Raw genomic sequence first — 21,690 nt, 5'->3', positions numbered from 1 at the left:
TCTAAGGTAGTCAGAGATGTAAAGGTAGTTTTTGCTGAAATGTCATAATTCATAAGTTGATTCTACAGTTGTTATGACAAAATAAAGACTGATTTTCAGTTGATAAGCTCCTAGGTCAAATTCTTCTCAGCTCTACATGCAACCATATTACTCATTAAGGAAATCTGTCTGTTAGGGTTTACAAGTTAAATGACCACAAGCCACGTGTGTTTCAAGGTTTAGTTTCTGGAAGTTGACTGGATGATTGGATACCATTCTGATTATCATGGGATTAATCCACTGATGACTTCATAACTAAATATGCTTTTTAGATGTGGGGTCTTGTCTAAAGAGATGGGTTCCTGAAAGCAGAACCTGGAAGAACATATTATTGTATCCGGCAATTCTCTCCTCTCTGCTTCAATTATCATGGCTTAAGCGGCAAATGAGATTCAAAATATTTAAATACACATAATTTGGAAACAAGGCTGTGACAGTAATGTCTTCTCCTGAGTTTATTACACATATTCAGTTCTTCATGATTCAATAAATGCCTATTGAAAATCTTAAGATGTAAACCCAAGAAAGCATTTTTTTTTGCACTATCATTTTTGAGCTTTTGACTTTGTTGAAAAGGGCATGTGTTCCCTTATAGAACAGTGCCTGAAAAAAGGCACATCATTCAGAGGTTTGCTCAATTAAAATTGAACCAAACACGTACCCCAATTTTTCAAAAAATTTAACTTAGTAGCAGGCCATAAACCACAAGTGATGCTATACAATACACATTATATAACCTATATGATTTGTTATTTGGTATCTAAGAATAGTGAAAAGGAAATTGGAAATAAAACACTGCTTCACTCTGAAGAGACACTTCTTAAAATTCTGACTGAATTTGGGTCAGAGTTACTGCTTTTCAGCATAGGAAAATCTGGATCAGGGAAACTTACTAACATAAAAATACATGACACCAAACACACATTGCTTAATACTAACTTCCCCGTCTATCTGAGGCTGAACTCTCTGCTTCTGTACATCATGTGATAAGGACAGCAGGTTGGATCTGTTGTACTTAGAGGCAGAGCTTCTGTAGCAAACTATGAGGAGACTATTGACCCTCCTGGGTTCTTTGATGATAACTGTAAATCTCTAAAGCACAGAGGAAATGAAGGGTGCCTCAAACAGCAAAAATAGCCCAGAGAGGAAAAGGATTCAAGTTATTAACACTCCTTTTCACAACAAATTCTGAGCATAATTCTATGGCGTGATATTTTCATAAAGGAAGATGGAGCTATTGGTGGTCATGGATGTGCACAGCATCACTCATTCTCCTTCTTTAGTCTCTGAACAGAAATCAGAGTTACCACTTATTAAGCACTGCTGTGCCAGGGCTGCACAATGACGGACTCTCCAGTGTGGGAACTTTGCTCAGGGCATCACAGCTGCCAAGTAAAGAAAAAAGCCCCACAATCAAATTTTTCTGACAGCAAAGTGCTCTCTTCCTGCTCTATTTGTACACAGATGCCAAAGTCTCAATTGCACAAATGTTTTACACAAAAGTTTAGAAAGCTGATGACCTTGGAAACTTTCTATACTTTCTGTGCTTTCCGGTCACAGAGATTCATACTAGACAGGCTATGTTGGAAGGTGCTGCTGAGAACCAAGTGGAGGTAACAACCAATCCTCCTCTGGGCTTCATTTTCTAGAACAACTTGCTGTTACTGGTACCATGCACAGGGCAACTCAAAGTCAAAATAAATCCTGTTTCATCTCCCATTGACTTGTGGATGAAATTGCAGTGTTACAACACTTACCGTGTCTGGTAATAAAGAAATGGCTCTATATGGGGTGAAAAATGAAGCCACATAACTTTCTGTTTCTCTAGGGTACTTACTGAAATTCATGAATTCATTTTCTGACCTCCCACTGACATTTATTCATTCTCTACGAACCTCACCAATTAGAAGATGATTTCAGTAACTCTCAATATTAATATACAAGCCTAGACCAAATTCAGCCTCATTGTCTCAAATTTGCTCTACTTTTCAACTATCTCTTCATTTCTACGTGCATAATTTTAGAAAGGCTAAATCACTGACATCCCTCAGAACAGAAATTATTTGTGACTTTAGAGAGGTTCCACTTAACATGCTTAGACTCTGTTATATATACAATAGCACAGTCTCTTATGTATTTTACTAGGAAGTCTTTGCATACATAATTTAGTTTTTTGGTAGGTTTTTCAAATAGTTTTTTTTTTCACAATGTGGTTATTTTAGAGGTAGTAATTTTTTGAATTGAGACTGATATAATTTCAATCTAAGTTGTCTCCCAAATGTCTAATATGTACAGAGGTAGAACTTTTGGAAAGTTACTGGACCTTCGGCAAACTACACTTTACCAATGAATTAACAGCTGAATGTGCTGTTGAGTCGTAAAGCTTAGTTGAGAGAATTGGATCATTTAGTTATAATGGGAAGGCTATATTCTTGCCTACCACCCTGCCTCTTTCCCTGTTTCCAGGCTGCAATGGTTTGAGCAGATTTCTTATTCCATGACCACACATCATGCTGTTTCTGTATTCGACAACCAAACATAGACTGAATTCTTCAAAGTTGTGAGCATAACCAAAATCTCTCCCATTAAGCTTGTGTCATGCATTGTGAACTGGCAATAGAAAAGAGACTAAAACAACCAGAGAAAATGGTACTGGCACCAGGGTCATAGCTGTGAGCCATGTGTTTCAAAAGCCTTTGCAATGAGTTTGTGGAAATAAGTTTGAAAAGACTTGGAAATCTTGGCTAAAGAAGTTCTGGAATGATACAAGAACTGTTGAGGGGGTATTTACGTTTATAGCTCAGAAGACCAGAAAAAGTGTCAACAAAACTGGGCAGAAAAGACTATGTTCATGGAACTTCAACTGAAAACAAAAACCACATTGACATCTGCAATAGTGGTCGTGAGTATTAGACTCTGACAAAAATTTATATATTCTTCCCAGGCTCCAAGATTGTGGGAGGCTGACATTAAGGATGGTGGACTAAGAATCTCACAGAGGAAATTTCCGGATAGCCAAGTGCTGACCAAACAGCCTGAGTACTGTAGACTGCTTCTAAACAGATTTACAATGAAAATCAGAGGCAAAAAAATATTACCACAAGGTGAATTTTTGTCTGGTTTGGGCAGAAAGAAAGCATCTCCAAAGTTCAGATTGAAGAGAGTGTAGTTGTTGAAAAGATTAAAATTTTCTTAAAAGCCAAGAACTTTGTAGCAGTTCAATAGGAAAAAGGGTTTTAAACCCTCCCAGGAAATCACCAGAAGTCGCCTATACAAACTAAATGGTGAAATGAGTAAATTCCTATGAAAGCTCCTGCTTTGATAAAAGGGTTCCTCCCTGCTTTATTCATTTGGGGACATCTAAGAAAGTGTCTTTTGACTTGGACGTTTTATCTATTCTGTGCTTGTTAAGATGTTATTAACTCTTTGAGATTTACTAAAAACATTTTGCATAATAAGACAGAGAACGGTTTAAAAGCCATGCGCAGAATAATATTGTTTCAACAAAAAATGCCACTACAAAGCTTCATGTGGTCAGAGACGGAGATTTTGGAAGAATCAAGGCACTGATGAATTTATAGCTGAATGTGTTCTTAGCAGGTGAAGTTTGATCAGAAGGGGCAGGTCACTGGGGGCAGAACTTGGAAAGTATATACTTTCCTGTCTCCTCCCTGCGCTCTGCTTCCCAGCTTCCATGGATTAAACTCTGTTCTTCTGTGCCCTTCCACCATGACACTTCTGCCTTGCAGCCAATCAAGTGTGACAACTGTGTTGTAATTGTTGTTGTCCTGACAGGAAAGTGACTAACATAGACACATGAAATAATTTTTCATGTTTAGGATGAAATATAATAATTTGTCATATGCATACAATGTGTAATGGTTTAATAGAAGTATTTAGCAGCTCAATTAGAGTAGCGATTTAATTAGAGTAATTAGCAACTCAATCTCTTCAAAGATTAGTCATGTATACAGTTTGGGAAACTTCCAATGCTTTTAGTTGTTCTGCAGTTTTTATTTCGTATGTGAATAACAGCATACAATATTTGTCTTTCTGCATTTGTCTTACTTCCCTAAATATGACGCCCTCCAAGTCTGTCCCACTTCACAAAATTATGAAATTTCTTTCTTTTTATGATGAGATAAGATCTCTGGGTATGTAAAACGTATTTCTTTTATCCCTTGAAGTACATTTTGATTGGTTTGCTATCTTTAGCATTTATGAATAGTACTATAATAAACATGGTAGTACAGATTTCTCTCTCATACAGTGACTCATTCCTATATATGCTTAGTAATAAAATCTCTTGCTTGTATGGTAGTTCCACTTTCAGCTTTTTAGGGAATTCCCATGCAAAGTGAGATTTTTCAGAGTGAATTGCTGAGGCATTTTTATCTGTTTAAAGCCCAGTATTCTGGAAGGGAATTCTACATGGCTGAAGAGAGAAGGAGCCACATTGGAACTACTCAAATAATATCAACAAAAACACAGGTAATGGGAGGAAATGAATGGCATATATTCTGATGCTAAAATCAATATGAAATAAGAGGCTTATAAATGAACAAAACATAGACCTAAACATGTACGTCGTAGACATAGGACTTTATAAAATGGTGATCCAGCCTACAGTGCTGCCAGTGGCAATGCCACCTGTGGGCCAAGCAACAATCACCATACTGAGAATTCTCCAAGAAACTGATGAACAGCAGAATGCGGACAACTCAAGCCAGAAAAGAATAGGTTTGGAATATAAGGCCCCTTGCCTTGTTAGCCTTCCTCCACAAAGAGGATGTGGCATCCTGGCAGCAAATTTCAACAGCATGCTTCTCTCCTAAACAGCCACCATTTTTTGCACTTTGGTTTGGTCTGCTTTGATTTGGTTTGGTTTTTTGTGATCCCTAGTAGCTAACCAGAGTTGTTACGGGCAATAAGGCCAGGGTCTCAGAAAAAGCAGTGCATAACACTTACTGCCCTGCAGTCAGTGACTGGAAAGAGCAACACAGGTGTGCAAGATTTAAATCACTAGGGGAGAGGAGATGGAGGCAGGATGAGGTACCTTGGGGCTGTCTCCATGGCAGTGGCAGAAGCCGTGAGGCAGTGAGGTTAGGGATAGCAGCTGCAGCAGCAGTGGTACCACCAAATGGTTGAAGGTGGTAAGTGGAATAGCAGGAGCACTCCTACCCTGTCACTAGTTCCATGCAGAATTTGAGCAACATCACACCACAGCACAGCAACTAGTGGCAGAGTTTTGCTACCCTCATGGCAGAGAAGACCAAGGTGGGACTGCCTCCACAGGTGGCAGGAACAGAGAGTCAGTCCACAGCACCTCAGCCCACCCCACCCTGCAATAAGTGGCACAAGTAGACAGGTGAACCCCTATAAGGAGAACAGAGAAAGCTGTGCAAGAATTGGGAGGAGCCAAATACACACTGGACTGGAAGAAGCCTTGCGCTGTCCCTACTGAGATGCCACAGCAACTAGGAGAGTAACACAGAGACAAACAGCATAAGGGAGAGTTCGGGCCACTGAGTAACAGAAGTTATTGGCTGAAGATTCTGACCTCAGTCAGGAGGCCAAGAACATCTCTGAATCCAGGACTAATCTTACTATAGGCATAGCTTGGTTACAAAGCAGATTTGAGATCTGACACAACACTACCACGGAACTGTACAAACCAGAGAAATTTCATTTGTGTTTTTTGTTTGTTTGTTTGCTTGCTTGCTTTTTCCATTTTCCTTTTTCTATCTGGTAGTTTTTTGAGGTTTGTCTTTTTAGGTTTTTTAACCTCTGTACCTTTATTTTTGTTCTGCTCTATTTGCTCCATTCTGCTCAAGGGTCGCTCTTAATTTTCTGATATTTTCATGTTGGTGAACATTGTCTCTACTCCTTCTTGTTCACTTTGAAAATCCTTTGATTTCTCACTCTTTTTTTCATTTCTACCCTCTCTTCCTTTTGTCCTCCAGCCTTGGTTCTACTATGTTTCTCTTCACTTATCTCTCTGCTTTTGTGATAACTCAGACCCCAGTATAAAATCCAAGGAAGCAAGAAATTAAAATTTGGGGAGCAAAGGCTTTATTTTAGGTCAGGCCTGGTGACACAGTCTCCTGGAGCCAATTTGGAGACTGTGCCCCTGACAGCTAAAAGTCAGGGCTTTTATCTTGTAAATCCACAAACAGCTGCTGGTCTCACAATGTAAGGAAGAGGGTGGGGGTGTGGTGCAAACAGAAACGGTGATTACACTCTTGGAAAGAGCGAGAGTAAGGGTTGTGCTAACAAGCAAGTCTCCCTGCATACAAACAAGTTTAGATAAGAAGAAATCTTTTTTTTCTTAGCAAAGAATAGAGAAGTCTACCAGCAATTGACAACCTTAGTTACCTTACTTTAGCACCACAACTGTTATTTGTAGAGGGCAACGATGATTAACATATCAATTAGGTAAGATTTTACAATTCTTTACACAGGAGAGCATTGATTAACATATCAATCCTTTACCCAGAGGGAAAAGGAAAACACATATACTGTAAGACCAAGTTACAGGTATTGCTATGATACAAATTTAATGAAGCTATTTTTGTGAAAAATAGTACAATCTAATACAATCTAATGCAATTAACACAATTTGTGACCAGGCCACTGGGTAGGGAAGAGGGTTGTCAGGAGCTATTACCTCAGGCCTTTGTTTTATGGCCTTTCAGGAAGTTAAAACCTAGTTAGATGTGAAGGGAGAAGGGGAGGGGAAGCAGCAGGTGGCGCTTATACAGAACAGGTTTCATGGCAGGATAGTTAGGGGGGCTTAGGTTATAACACTTTGTCTTCTATCTCTCAAAAATTTTGCCACCACAGGGTGAAATCACTCTATTAAAGGGAAACACTTTACATAATAGTTCCTGGATTAGGTTGGATTTCATAATATAACTATAGATCTTGTCTTTATAATTATAGTACTAGATTAATAGTTATCACACTTTCTTAGGTTCTAGGCTGTTCCTTATGCTATTTTTATGGCTAATTGTACAACTTTACACAGGATATTATAACTGTTATAATCAGTTGTTCTCCTTTATATGACAAGCATGATTGTCTCAAATCACAACTATCACCATATTGCAGTATGAAAAGACTGGGTGGTGAGCCAAACAGATAACAATATTTCATTCTTAATGAATTCAGAAAGTAGCACCATGGGACAAGCACAAAGACCAAGAACCACCTGCACTTATAAGATATCTCTGAGGAACAGACATTCTGCAAGTGTCATGGTTTATGTATGTGGCCCCCAGGGATCATGAGTTTGCATTGTTCATTTGTGATGGTTCATTGTATAGTGCTTGGATTGATGGTGTCAGTGCTCCGCCCACATAGAGGTGGAGCCAGGATGTGATGTAATGGCAGGAAGAAGTTGTGTCTTGCTTTTTGCTGGTTCTGGCTTGCTGTTTGCAGCCACCATGAGCTGCAGCCCAGCCATGCCCGCCTGCCTTGGAGCCAACTGAGTTTGGACTGAAACCTCCAAAAACTGTAGGAAATAAACCTTTCCTTTCCCAACTTTGGGCCTCAGGTATTTTGTCTCAGCAAGGACTAAAAAGTAACTAAGACAGAATTTGGTACCAAGGAGTGGATTGTTTGCTGTGACTATACCTGGCCATGTTTTTCAAGAGGCTTTGGAAATGGCTTGTAGGCAGAGTTTGGAAAGGTTCAGACCTGTCACCTGGATGCATAGAGCTGAGCAGCTTAGGCTGTTCTGTAGAGGAGATACTGGTCAGAGCTCAGGAGACCAGAAGGCTGATAAAATGCCTCACGGTAAAGACCAGGCTTGAGAGGTTTCTGCTGGGAAGGATTGCATTGGTTGTTGGACTCCACGTGATGTGTGTTATGGTTGGCAGAAAATTTGTCTGCATTTTGCTCCTGCCTGGAGACTTTGCCTGAGACTGAGACAAAGGGCAATGGACTGATTAATCTTGAAAAAGAAATTTAAAGCAATCAAACATTGAGGCTGTGGCATGGCTATTGTTGGGGGTTTAATCCAGCTATATGTTTCAAATCAAGAGCAAAGAGCCCAGCAGGGTAATTTACAATGCTGTGAGTTTGGCCAGAAGGAAAACTGCAGGAAGGCTGTGGATTGTAAAGACAGAGTTGAGATTTTGATTGTTGATGGGAAACAGAGAGATAAGAAAGATGGCCTTGGGGCATGCCAGGAAGCAGGTCCCCACCCTTTGCAGCCTCACTGCAAAGGTGAAAGAATTTCCTCAAAGGGAAAAGCTGCAGAGTGCCATACTCCAGAATGACGACAGAGGCCACATGAGGTTCCAGAATGGCAACAGAGGCCACATGACTTTCCAGAATGGTGGCAACACAGAGAAGCTTTTCATCACAATCAGGTAAACAGAGCCCTGTGATCCAGGCAACTGACCCCTACAGCCAAGAGACAGAAAAGCCTGGCTACTGCTTTAGCTGGCAGCAGACCTTGGCCGCATCCACAAGGTGCCGATTTTAGGTGCAAGGAAAATGCACAAATCCTGAGGGTAACATGGCTTCCATCTTGATTGCAAAGGGCCTAGGAAGCCAAACAGTGTGCCCCTGAGAGGGCAATTTGTGAAGATATAAAGGTGAAGCTGAAGGTGCAGTGGAGACCCCAGAAGTTTGGAAAAGCCAGGAACATGGGTGATCCAAGGGAAGCTGCAAAAAGCAAGCAGAGAGTATTTAAGAGAGAAGCTGCAGGACCTGATATCCCTGGAAGTGCCATGGGGGTGGAATCACCCAAGCCTTTTGGAGCTTGCAACCAGATTGCTTCAGATGCTGAGCATGGAACTCTAGGACTTAATGTTTGTCCTGCTGGACATTGGACTCGCTTTGTTTCCAATGCTTTATATTCCCCTGTTTATAACTTTTGTAATGCTAATGTTTATCCTGTACCTTTACATTTCATAAATGTTTAACCTAGTTTCATTTGTACAGGGAGTTAGAGTTAAGTTTGCCATAGATCTTGGAAGAGACTTGGACTGTTCAGCAATGCTGAAACTTAGGACTTTGGCAACTCTTGGAGGTGAACTGTCTTTTGTAAAAAGGATGTATATGAGTCCTGGGGGCCAGAGATAGAATGTCATGGTTTATGTATGTGGCCCCGGGCCTCATGAGTTTGTATTGTTCATTTGTGATGGTTCATTGTATAGCACTTGGATTGATGGTGTCAGTGCTCCACCCACATAGGGGTGGACCAGGATGTGGTTTAATGGCAGGAAGAAGGTGTGTCTTGCTTTTTGCTGGTTCCGGCTTGCTGTTTGCAGCTGCCATGAACTGTGGCCCGGCCGTGCCTGCCTGCCTTGGAGCCAACGGAGTGTAGACTGAAACCTCCAAAAACTGGAAGAAATAAACTTATCCTTTCCCAACTTTGGGCTTCAGGTAATTTGTCTCAGCAATGAGTAAAAAGTAACAAAGACAGTGAGGAAATCTTGATATTAGTAATAAAGCTTTCTACTACAACAAAATCACAAACATCAATAGGAAAACAAAACAAAAAAAATATAAAAATGACAAGATACAAAAGCAGAATATCACCATAGACCTCCAGCTCACACAGGACAAATCTAGATAACAAGAAATAAAGAAATCAGAAAGCACCCACCTGTATTTTCTGGAATGATAGCAGCAAATGAAAAAAATGTATAAAGCTACAGAGAAAATTAGAGAAGAAATAATCTCTCGGATTAAAAAAAAGAGCAGATGACCACAATGAAAGACTTGCTCAGCAAAACTAGAGTAGAAATAGATTTAACAAAAGCAAGGAGCCTAGGAAAGTGAATGAAACCATGAATTCCCAACACAGGAGAGAAATAGAATCCACAAAATATAGTCAAACACATATGCAGGAAATTAAATATTCCACTAAAAATTTGCAAAACTGATTGAATGAAAGTGAAAGCAAGATATCAGATCTAGAAGACATGATTGTGCTTAGAGATTATGAAAAGAAAGATCTTTTTAAAATAATAAGGGGTCTTGAAGAAACAATTCAACACCTGCAAGATGATGCAAAAAAGGAACTAAGATTGATCAAACTCCGTAAAAAACCAAGAGTCTGCATACATGACATATAAAATAAATTCACAGAAAAAATGGCAGAAAAGTTCCCATGCATGAAAAAGAATTTGATATACAGATAGCTGAGGCTTATGGAACTCCTAAATAGTCATGACCAAAACAAATCTACACCAAAGCTTATTATAGCCACAATTCCAGAAGGTAAATAGAAGTACAGAATATCTAAACCTGTTAGAGAAAAGAAACAAATCCCCTATTAAAAAAAAAGCCCACCAGAATCACAGAATACTTCTTAAAACAAACCCTTAAGTCAATGAGATCTTGGAGCAAAGCATTTCAAATCTTGAAAGAAAACAACTTCCAACCCAGATCAATGTACCCTGTAAAACTATCTTTCACAATTAATGGAAAAGAATAATTGAGGAAATTTATGACCACAAAACCCCCTTACAAATTATTATTAAAGATATTCTAAAAATAAGTAATAGAGATCACCACCCTATGAATGGAAATACAATGAAGTGACTAGGAAAGTAAAGGAAGTAAATAGAAAGTGAAAACAAACAGTCAACAACAGAAAAATAATATCACAAAGATAAGCCAAAATATATCTGTTATAACCAACAATGTAATTCACCAATCAAAAGAAACAGACTGGCATAATGGATCAAGAAAAAGCATGAATCAACACAAATGTCATAAAAAGACATTTATGTTGTCATATATACAAAATTAATAGCAGAGAACTTCCCAAGCATGGGAAAAGGATTGGACATGCAGATGGGTGATGCATATAGGACTCCAAATAACCATACTTAAATAAATGTATACCCAGACTTATAATAATCAAGAGTCCAGAAATTCAGCACAAAAACAGATCATTAAAAGTTGTTAGAGAAAAGAAAAAGATCACCTATAAAGGGAAACCCATCAGAATCATGACACACTTCTCAATACAAATCATCAAGTCAAGAAGAGCTTCGATTGAAGTGTTTCAAATCCTGAAGTAAACAAGTTCCAAACCACACTGATGTACCCTGCAAAATTATCTTTCAAAATTAATGGAGAAATAAGATACTTTCATGACAAAGAACAACTGAAGGAATTCATGACCACCAAACCAACCCTACAAACAGTACTGATGGATATTCTAGACACAGATAAAGATGACCATGCTTCCAGGAACAACTTCAGAAAGAAATCACTAAGCAGGGCAGACGACTGAACAGAGGGGAAAAGTGAGGAGCCAATACCAGGAAAATAGCATGGCAGACATAAGCCAAGTACATGTTGGTCATAACCATTAATGTATATGGCCTCAACCAAAATAAATAAATAAAATAAATAAATAAATAAATACAGGCAAAGTGGATAAAGAAACAAGATCCATTAATACATTGTATACAAGAAACACATTTAACTTGAAAAAAAAACTCATAGACTGAAAGTCAAGAGAGAAAACAATGTGCTGTACAACAGGGAACTAGAAAAAAGCAGGGCAGCATGCCCTTCAACTGCAGAATGGATAAGGAAGTTATGGCATTCTTATACAATGAAAAGCTACTCAGCTATAAATAAGGATAATCTGGAGGCTCTTGGAGATAAATGGATGCAACTTGAGATAATGCTCATGGGTAAAATGGTGTGGACTCATGTGGCAGAACATCTTGTTTCCTCCCTCCTATAAAAAACTAAAGGAGTTAGTGTGATCCAGAATGTACAATAGATACTGTGAATGTGAATTGGAGGAAATGTCTAAAAAGGGAAGGTGATATCCACTGTTAGTTTCCAATTACCTTGTTTTGAAGTCCTCTATCATTTTCATTTGTTTTATTAGGTTTTACTCTGGGGTTTTTTGTTTGATTTTAATAAGTCTCATGGCATGGGCAGCTGTCTTGAAGATAACAAGATACATTTTGATAGCCATTGTTGATTTCCTATTATCTTATATTGCAGCCTGGTATCATTTTCATTGTTTTTTTATTGTTTTTCTCTGTTTTGTTTGATTTTATTATGTCTGACGGTATGGGCAGCTATTATGAGGCATGGTAGCCATTATTGATTTCCCATGATCACGTTTTAAACTACTATACAGCTTTGATTGTTTTGCTGTGATTGACCTTATTCTGTTCTGGTTTGTTAGGTTTTATTCTCTTTATTTAATTATTTTATTCTCTTTAAAAAAAAAAAGAAATGCAATAAGGTTTAAAGCACTCTCAGGTGGAGCTGGTATCCATGGGTAAATCAATGTGGACAGAACTGTCTTGTAATCTCCCATCTTGTAAGTAAATATGCCATGCAGAACTCACATTGTTTAATTTCCAAGTACTTGTAGGTCTTATAATACACAGAATTCAAAAAAAAAAAAAACAGGACAATAAGTGACAATGGGTTGATCAATATTAAAATATATTTTATGGTACATGTGAGGCTCACCAAAAATAATTTGCTTTCAGTTGCCAAGGTTAGCAGTGCACATTCACTGTCCTTTATCAGGGTTATATTAATTCCTCAGCCCTGTGCTATGACTTAGGTCAAGGGATCTTTCTCTCTCACAGAATATCAAAATGATCCATCATATATTTGATATATACTAATTGGACCAAGTGAGTAGGTGTTAACAACCACTTTAACTTTTTAAGAAAGCATCTGTGTGCCAAAGGATGGAAAATAAATCCAATGAAAATTCAAGATCCCTCTACTAAGTGAAATTTTTAGGAGGCCAGTGGTTTCAAGCACAAGAGACATTCTGTCTAAGATAAAGTATAAGTTGTTGCATCTGGCTCCCCCAAAATCATAAAAGTCTAATAGTACTATATGAATTTTGGTGTCAACCCACCCCACATCTAGCTGTTTTACCCCAGCCCCTTAAGGAGTGACTAGTAAAGCTACTATTTGAGTGGCCCCCAGAGGAAGGCTCTACAATAGATCTAGCCAGTGATGCAGGCTACTACACCACTGGAGCAAGACCATCCAGCAGATGCAAGATTACTGAGGTTTCAGTAGCAGATAGGGATGCCATTTGGAGTCTTTTCCAAAACCTCCTTAAGTGAATTGCAGTAAGATCATTAGAATTTTGGAGCAAGGCCCTATTCATCAACAGACAAGTACCCTCCCTTTTGAAACTCAATTCCTGGTCTGCCAGGGTCTGGGCCTTAAGGGAAACTGAACTCTGGACCACAAGACACAAGTTTATCATGAAACATGAGCTGCCAATCATGAGATGAGTATCTGTTTTACCGATTCATATTTTGGGATATACACAGCAATAGGCCATGGTTAAATGAAAGTGATATATTCACATGTGATTGAGCCTGAGCAGGTCTAAGTCACAAGTAGGTTTTCCAAGAAGCAGTTTTCTGGAGGCCCATGGATCTTACTCCTGTTATGTTTCCCTGTATGAATCTGTGGTTTCACGCCATGTTCCATATAGTCAGCTGACTGAGGAAGAGAAGAGTAGGGCCTGCTTTACACATGCTTTTGCACATCATGCAGCAACACTGAGTGCACAGCTATAGCATTACAGCTTCTTTCGGGACATCCATGAAGGACAGTGGTGAAGAGAAATCTTCACAGTAGGCAGAACACCTGGTCATACACTTTGCCTGGAAGAAAAAACAGACCAATGTGCAGCTACATACTGATTGATGAGCTGTCATCAGTTGTCTGGCTAAATGGTGAAGGACTTGGAGAAGAACATCACTGAAAACTGATGACAGAGATATTTGGGGAAAAGTTAAAAGTATAGGCCTCTCCATATGAATGAATGATATAAAGATATTTGTGTCATGTAAATACTCATCAAAAGTTGAACTCAGCATAAAAGGACTTCAATAATTAACTGGATAAAATGAACCATTCTGTGAATAGCAGTCAACACTTTTCTTCAGCAAACCTTCTCATTACCCAAAGGGTTCATGAATGAAGTGCCCAGAGTGACAGGGATAAAGGTTATGGATGGGCTCAGCAACATGGACTTCCTCTCACTATGGCTGATGTGGCTACAGCAACTGCTGAATGCCTAAGATGCCATTAGCAGAAACCAACACTGAGTCCCTGTTATAGTACAATTTCCAGCCTGCTCAACCTGTGACCTAGTGGCAGACTGACTATAGAGGTGCTTTCATCACAGGAAGGGCTGACCTACGCCCATACAGGTATAACCACCTTTACACTCCACATTGTACTTTATCATGCACTTATCATGCTTATGATCACCTCAAATGCTTCACATACATAACACAGTTACTTAATGACATTAAGTACAGAAATAGATTTTGCATGCATGTGTTAATAACATGTTCAAAAGGAATATTTGAATAACTTCCAGGGCCTAGAATAAAGATACCTAATATTTGCTTTTGCTATGAATGTATATGTTTTTATGAAAAAAGTAGAGTTTTCCATTTCTACCATTATTCTAGAAAACAAAACATGCAAAATACTGATAGATTTACATTCTAATATGTTGATCTTTTTGCTTTGTTCAAACTTTTAAATATTACTGTAATTAGAATTATAATAAGCTGATTTATTTTTATAATTAATTATTAAAACTCAGTAATCCACAAAATATACAGAGGGAATCAGTAACTGCAGTAAAACAACCAAACTTCATGTTCTGTGATAAAAAAACATAACTGATTAGTCAATTCCTTCAAAATACTATTGTTACTAAATTGATCCTTCAACGTGGTAGCTTTCTGCTGAGTAAGTTTCCACTCATCCTATGTCAACTATTTTTATCTTTACACATTTGCAGGAAAGCAAGAGGGTTACACTTCCAGCTGGCCCCACCCCCCACACACAGAATAGTCAGTATCTATTTCATAGTCATTTTCAAAGGAATCCCTGAAGGGAGACAGACTCATTCATCTGTATTGAGCACCATGTTATTTTCTAACAAAGCGTACACACAAAACACAGGGACCTTTCCCTCCACACATTTGGCCCAGATTTATTCACTGGCTGGATCCCCAAGGGCTCAGATCTCAGAACACCAGGGCTCAGAGGCAGAGCTCAACACTCACTGATTTAAAAAAAAAAATTGTTTAAAGTTGAGAGGAGCCATGGAATCTTTTAAACAGTACCTAAAGGGCAGCTTCCACCTAATGACAGGAAGCAGCTGTGCTGTACTGGAGTCTTTTGTGCTATCCTTTCCAAGTTGCCCTAAACTGTCCGGTTCAGTGAACCCTCAGGCTGTTGTAACCTAGTTCTAACCAATGTGCCCCCTTCCTTTTCTGTATGCGTCATTTCAATAGAGATTAAAATTCTATCTCCAGTAAAGACTTAAGTTTCAGCTCCTTGTAAATCTCCCTCCTCTCCCCATTCTTAGGTTAAGTCTCCCTTTCCCATAAAAGCTTTAAGTTTCAGTTTCTTGTAATTCCGCCCCCTCCCCCACACCCTTCAGCCTATCTGCAATACAATGTGCTGTCCTTAAGAAATGTTTAACTACAAGGAAGTTATCAAACTGAGTCAAAGTTGGCAACATTCCTGGGGTTTTTGGCTTTTAAATGGCAACCTTTGTAGCTGTAAAGCCCACAGTCTCCATATTGGCTCCTGGAGGCTGTGTCACCAGGCCTGGCCCAAAATAAAGCCTTTGCTCCCCAAATTTTAATTTCTTGGTTCCTTGTGTTTTATTCCGGGGTCAGAGCTATCACAAGGCCTCAGTCTCTTACATATCTGCGACTATGGTTCCGGGAGTGGGGGGGTCTGACTTGGCTGCTCCAGTTGTGCAACCCGCAGACCTCCCTGAGTGCCTGGAGAGGGCTGCCTCCTCTCTCCTCCCAGTCTTAGCCAGGGTTGTGGGTCCCCTCTTGCCCTCCTGCTCCTCTGAGTAGACACAGGAACCGGCCTACAGCCCCTTCCCTTCCCCAGAGGGCTCAAATGCCCCTTCAGGGGCCAGCACTCACCACAGGGTGAACCTGGGTCAGCCAGGCAGAGGAGGGGCTGAAGGACCAGAGATTGGTAGATGGATGCAAGGTGAGCAGCAGGGCACGAGCTGTGCAGGGCGCGCTGGACTTCCGGATCCAGTAGGGTACAGATGACAGCTTATCTGTGTTGGCCAAGTGAGGACACCTTTGCCATAAGAGTAGAGGAGTGCGGGAGCTTAGCTGCCCATTGAACAGGGACAAAAACCCTCCCGTGGATGTTAAGGACACCCGATGAACCTAGAGACAAACAGATTATTTTTGCCCTCCTGGCTTTTCCGAATGCATAGTTATTGGTGTCTCCCTCAACATCTCTGGCTGATGAAGACCTTATCTGCCCACAAGGGTTTGAAATCTGCCCTGGCCCAGCAGCTGAACTCTGAGAACTCACAGAAGCCTCACAGATATCCCAGTGGGAGGGCAAATAGTCCTTTCCTGATAACCAGCTGCAGAGACATTAGAGGATTGTGCCCCAAGGCAAATAAGATAAGAAACTGATTCTACAGGGCTTGGGGCAGGGCTTGGGGGGTAGACAGGAAAAAACATGCCAGCATGCACTTCCCTGCTCTATTCTGAAGCTCAGGAAACTACAAAGTGTCTGTGTGGGTTCAAGAAAACAGCTCAAAATCAGAGCTCAAAATCTGCCCTCAGAAACAAGCCTCTGCACAGAGATTTTTCTGCTTTGCCACATCAAACAAAAATCCTTCAAACAACCAGTTACTTATTTAAATTGACATTGGTAATGCTCTTTAATTGTTCACCCAATACACGAAGCTTTCAGCCAAAAAAGCCTAGAAATGGAAATTGACATGATGCATGGTAGTTTAGAACATTGAAAAGAGGCTACTGTATACTTTTAAAGAACTTTAACATTTGCCTCTAATTATTCATGGAGCTACATTTCTGTCCATTTATCCACTCATACAGACTGACATAGGAATAGATTTTTGTCATACATCATTGTAAGCTGTGGAGGACCACCTGAATGCTTCTCCTTAAATAAAGAGCAGTTATCTCAATTTTGGCTGAACCTGGACAGGGTGAAGAGCCATGGTTGCAGGAATGTACACCTGGATTGAGCCTTGAAATAAGAGGCTGTGAGTTCCCAGAGCAGAAAAGTTTACACATCAGAGTTGAAACACAGACCCCAAAACATTAGATGCTATCTCAGATGTGTTATGTGAATTAACATTTCTGAATATCTTTCCCTATGCATATTTCAGAGGTGCTTCAGGACTCCTACCTAGCCCAGCTCGTGTATTTTCAGCCTTTCTCACAGTCACTCATTCTCAAGCCACTCCCTTCTTCATGAATTAATAAAATCAGGGTTAGGCTCTGGGTTAAGGCAATCCACTGTCTTGGTTGGACTTAGGACTCTCTTGGCTCACATAATTATAAATATGTCTTAGTGTCTTATTCTCACTGTGAGTTACACTGGAAGAGGTAGTCTGTAATTAACTTGGAATTTCAATAATTTTCCCATGGGATATCAAATATAAACTTCTGCTTGGACCAAAACAAGGTTTGGGACAGTTATGGCAACTATTTCAGAGTCAGCTCTTAAATGCTTTTTTTGGTGACAGAAAGCTGTGAGGGAAGATTCAAGAGGGAATCTCATTCTCTCTCTCTCTCTCCTCTATCTTTATCTCTCTCCCTTTCTCCCGATGCATGGGTACAGGGTAAATGAAATAAAGAAAAAAAAAAAAAAAAGCAAATTAAAACAACCAAGCAAAAGGGTACTAATTTGAATATGAAATTTTAGAATTATAAATTTAAAAATGAGAAGGCAGCTGAACTTTCTCAACTTGGGCTAAAAGATTTGGATCATGTGTTAATTGGTTAATTTCCCAACACCACAAGGTGTCATATAAATTTTAATTACTTATGTATGAAAACATATAATATATATATATATATATATATATATATATATAACAAAAATCTATACATAGAAAACAGCTGAAGGACAACACCGAACAAGAAATTTGTAGTTGCTCTTGGTAGTAGCATGGATGTCTTCTTTTTCTGTCTCAGTGCAATATCATACAGTTGACTTAATGGAAACATAAAACTTTTACAATCAAAAAATGGATGTAAACCGAAATGATCATATATAGGTATAAATTCTCTGATAAATTTAATCATTCTGTGTTATAACTTGGGCCCCAGTATAAAATCCAAGGAGGCAAGAGACCGAAAATTTAGTGGCAAAGGCTTTATTTCCAGGCCTGGCGACCAGTCTCCGGGAACCAATTTGGAGACTGTCCCCCAGAAGCTGAAGGGAGGACTTTAAAAAGGGGCTGGAGGAAAGGGCGGGGGGAGAGAAACAAAGAAACCTGCAGAGCCATCAAACTTGTTGACCCGAGTCTGGAAACTGTATTGCTGTCCACTTAGCTCTGACAATCTAGGGAGTTCCTGGTGTTTTTTTAAATTACTCCCATCCTGCAGACTGACATTATCTCAGAGTGGCACGTCTGCAGCAATATTTGGAGAAGAAAGTGGAGAGTTAATTATCTCAGGACAGCTTGTCTTCGCTAGTGAGTGGGAAGGGGTCACGAGTTATGAGACGCTGGAACTTAAGTTTTATAAAGACCTGATATCTAACTCATTTGATACATACAGAACAAAAGGAAAGCACCGATTGGGGTTTGGGCCATAGTATTACCCAGTAATTTCTTTAAGCTAAGCAGTTCTTAAAATTGGGGCAGGCTCATTTTACGACAGATCATCACCGGGTCGGGGGGAGGTCACCAGAAACCCAAATTTTTTATGGCCTAGATAGATAGGTGAGGGGAGAGGGAGGCAATAAGGCGCCATATAGAACAGAAAACGGCGGTAATGTGTCAAGGTCAGGGTAAAGGGTTAAACTCACACGCAAATCTCTCTGCACACAAGCAGGTTACTTTAAACAAATGTAAATTAATTGCCATTCTAGTTTTCCTTAGCTTTTTAGCGGAGAATAGAGGCACCTAGCAGTGATTAACAACCCTTGTTAGCTTGTTTTAGCACAGCTTCTGTAGTTTGTAGAGGGCAACAATGGTTAACATATCAATTAGGTGAGATTCTTGCAATTTTTTACAGGGGAGAGTGTTGCTCAACATATCAATTAGGTCACTTAACATATCAGTTAGGGAAAAAGGATAAAACAAACACATTTAGTAAGCCCCTATACAGGTTTGCTATAATACACATATAACTAAGCTATTTTCTTAGAGTACAACATTCTGTATATATAAAATATCTAAAATGTACCAATAAACTTTATTTTAAAAATTATATTTGTTTTAGAGATGAAGAAGTGATATAATGTACATAAAAAGAACCACTGCAATACTCAGAGTCACAGCCTCAACCAAAATAGCACTACTTTTCTCATGAAACATCAAACCTTTCAAATTAGTTTATTCCTATTTCTGAAACCATCCAAAAGTACCAGTTCCACACTTTGAACATTGGGATACATTGAAATTTCCTCAAGAAGACTAATTTTCGTACTCCTGATAATGTGGTTCTGCGGCAAGCTTTCAGATTATGGGCAAAAGGAAGATCAATTTTCTTCAAGAGCATAACACACATGGCCTCTAATTCAACGTATACGTATTTGGAGAGACATTCTGGATCTAAATCATAGCATGTCACTCCTGGATCCCAAATGACTTATGTCCACCTTATTATACAAAATTAATTTAGTCCATCTGTAAGTTTTGCCAAAGTTTTAACAATACCAGCACGTTTGAAGCCAAATCTAAATTCTAACTAGATTCAAGGCAAAATCTTACCTGTGAGAACCTTTAAAAATCATAAAGTTAAGTAATGCCAACATACACTGGCACAAGATAAATACTCATTTATAGAAGGAAATCACAAACCAGTAGTAAGAAATCAAACAAAACCAAGATCAAAACCCAGAAGGGAAATCAATAAATCCTATAATTACATATTTAGCACCTAGAGCGAGTTGTGACAAGACATCAAATTCAAAAGGCTTGTGTGGCCTGAATCCCTTGGAATCACTATTTGCAGACCTCATAACCTTTCACATGTGTTGGTTCTGCTCAACTTGTTTGACTTTCATAGTTTATGTTCCATATTCCTAGTATTTTCAGGTTTGGAGTCTCTACTGAACTTCCAAGTTAGCATTCAAAGTTTCACCAATTATACCCTCAAGGGCATAGGACCAGATTTCCAAGGTCTTCCTCTGAAATACAGGAGGAAGTTTCCCTAACCCCACACACTTGCATTTTGCATGTCCATATAACCAGAACCATGTCATGATGCCAAAGTCTCTCACCATCTCGATCAGTAGTCTAGGCTGCTTTGATCATGGTTGCAGAGGACCCAACTGCCCTAGTGGGTAAGAACTATGAACAAATCCCAGGAGAACAATTCCCTATATGGCCTTTCTCAGCCATAGGGTCCTGTGACTCTATTCTCAAACTAGTCTTTGAAAAATTTATCTTTACACTTTGGCATCCTTGATTTTGAGTTACATATCCTAAAATATCTTCAGTCATCTTTTCCTATTGTTCTATTGCAAACTAATCAGATTATTGTTAAGCTTTTTGCAACCATTCTCTTCACAGCCCAACACTGCAACCTTTATGGTGAAACACTAAATTTCTCAAATCAATTCTGTTCCTAATTCTGAGCATTTACCTTGCTGAAAATAGCCAGAAGTATCATTGCCACACTTTGATTTTACAAGCTGGTTAGAAGACTTTCTATTTATATTTTACTTTTATTTATTTATAGTGCCTTTATGAGAAAAGAATAAAGGTATGAAATATCCTCATATCTTTCCTTAAGAAATTAGAAATAAAAGGCAGAATAAAACCAAAAATAAATAGAAGAAAATAATAAAGATTAGAAAACATAAATCTTTATCAAAATACCTATATCATTTTTCATAAAAATTAACATTTTGATTTTTACATTTGTGTACAAATACAAAAGACTTAGAATAGTCTAAACAACTTTGATAAAGAGACAAAATTAGAGCCCCAATCCTCCTCAGTCCCATAACTCACCACAAAGTTACCCCAATCCTGAAAAACATCACTGATATCAAGACAGACAAACCACCAAGACAGCAACATGAAATCTGAAAATAGATACACACATAACAGACAATTGATTTCTGGCAAAGATGCAAAATCCATTAATAGACAAAAGATTGTACCTTCAATAAATATACTGAACCAACTCAATACCCACATTCAAAAAACCCAAGCCTCACAGCAAATGAAAAATTTCTTAGGACATCCAAAAGTCAACTCAAAATGGCTCATAGTAGGTTAGTTAAAGTAAAGGCAGGTGTGACCTGAGTCATTGCTTTGGCTCAGGTTATTCTCTCTGGGACAAAAAAACTGGGACAAGTTGTAGAAGGGAAGGTAGAACATACAGAGGTGTTCAGTTAAGGCAGATATTCAACTTACCTCTAAACAGGCCCTACTGATGACAAAAGAGGCTATTATGCATCTTCTCTTTTAAACTATCTTAACTATTTTATATACATATACATTTTTAACTTGTCACACTAAGGAAGCAATATGATGTTTATACATGCATATCTTATTTACTTCACTAATAAATATGTTTCAAAGTGTACCCATTTACCTATAAATATATCCATTTTATCATTCTTTATGGCTGAGTAGTATTCCATTGTATAGAAATACCATATCTT

At 38.9% G+C, this 21,690-nt stretch overlaps 1 protein-coding gene and 1 pseudogene across 1 annotated transcript in view; both read right to left on the bottom strand.

Moving 5' to 3' along the window:
- Positions 1-16,464, bottom strand: part of LOC100717137 (broad substrate specificity ATP-binding cassette transporter ABCG2-like) — a 73,837-nt gene extending 57,373 nt beyond the window's left edge. The window contains exon 1 of the mRNA XM_063247249.1: positions 15,987-16,464. The gene's annotated coding sequence lies outside the window, so the exon portion shown is untranslated. The remainder of the gene's footprint in view (positions 1-15,986) is intronic.
- LOC106027768 (thyroid hormone receptor-associated protein 3-like) overlaps positions 1-21,690 on the bottom strand; it is a 286,224-nt pseudogene that overhangs the window by 95,146 nt on the left and 169,388 nt on the right.

Source organism: Cavia porcellus, unplaced genomic scaffold (genome assembly GCF_034190915.1).
Source record: "Cavia porcellus strain 051 isolate PalLab524CR breed Dunkin Hartley unplaced genomic scaffold, mCavPor4.1 scaffold_4, whole genome shotgun sequence".
In the NCBI taxonomy this organism is placed as follows: Eukaryota; Metazoa; Chordata; class Mammalia; order Rodentia; family Caviidae; genus Cavia; species Cavia porcellus.
The sequence above is the reverse complement of the archived record's forward strand: the minus strand, read 5'-3'. Positions and strand labels throughout refer to the sequence as shown.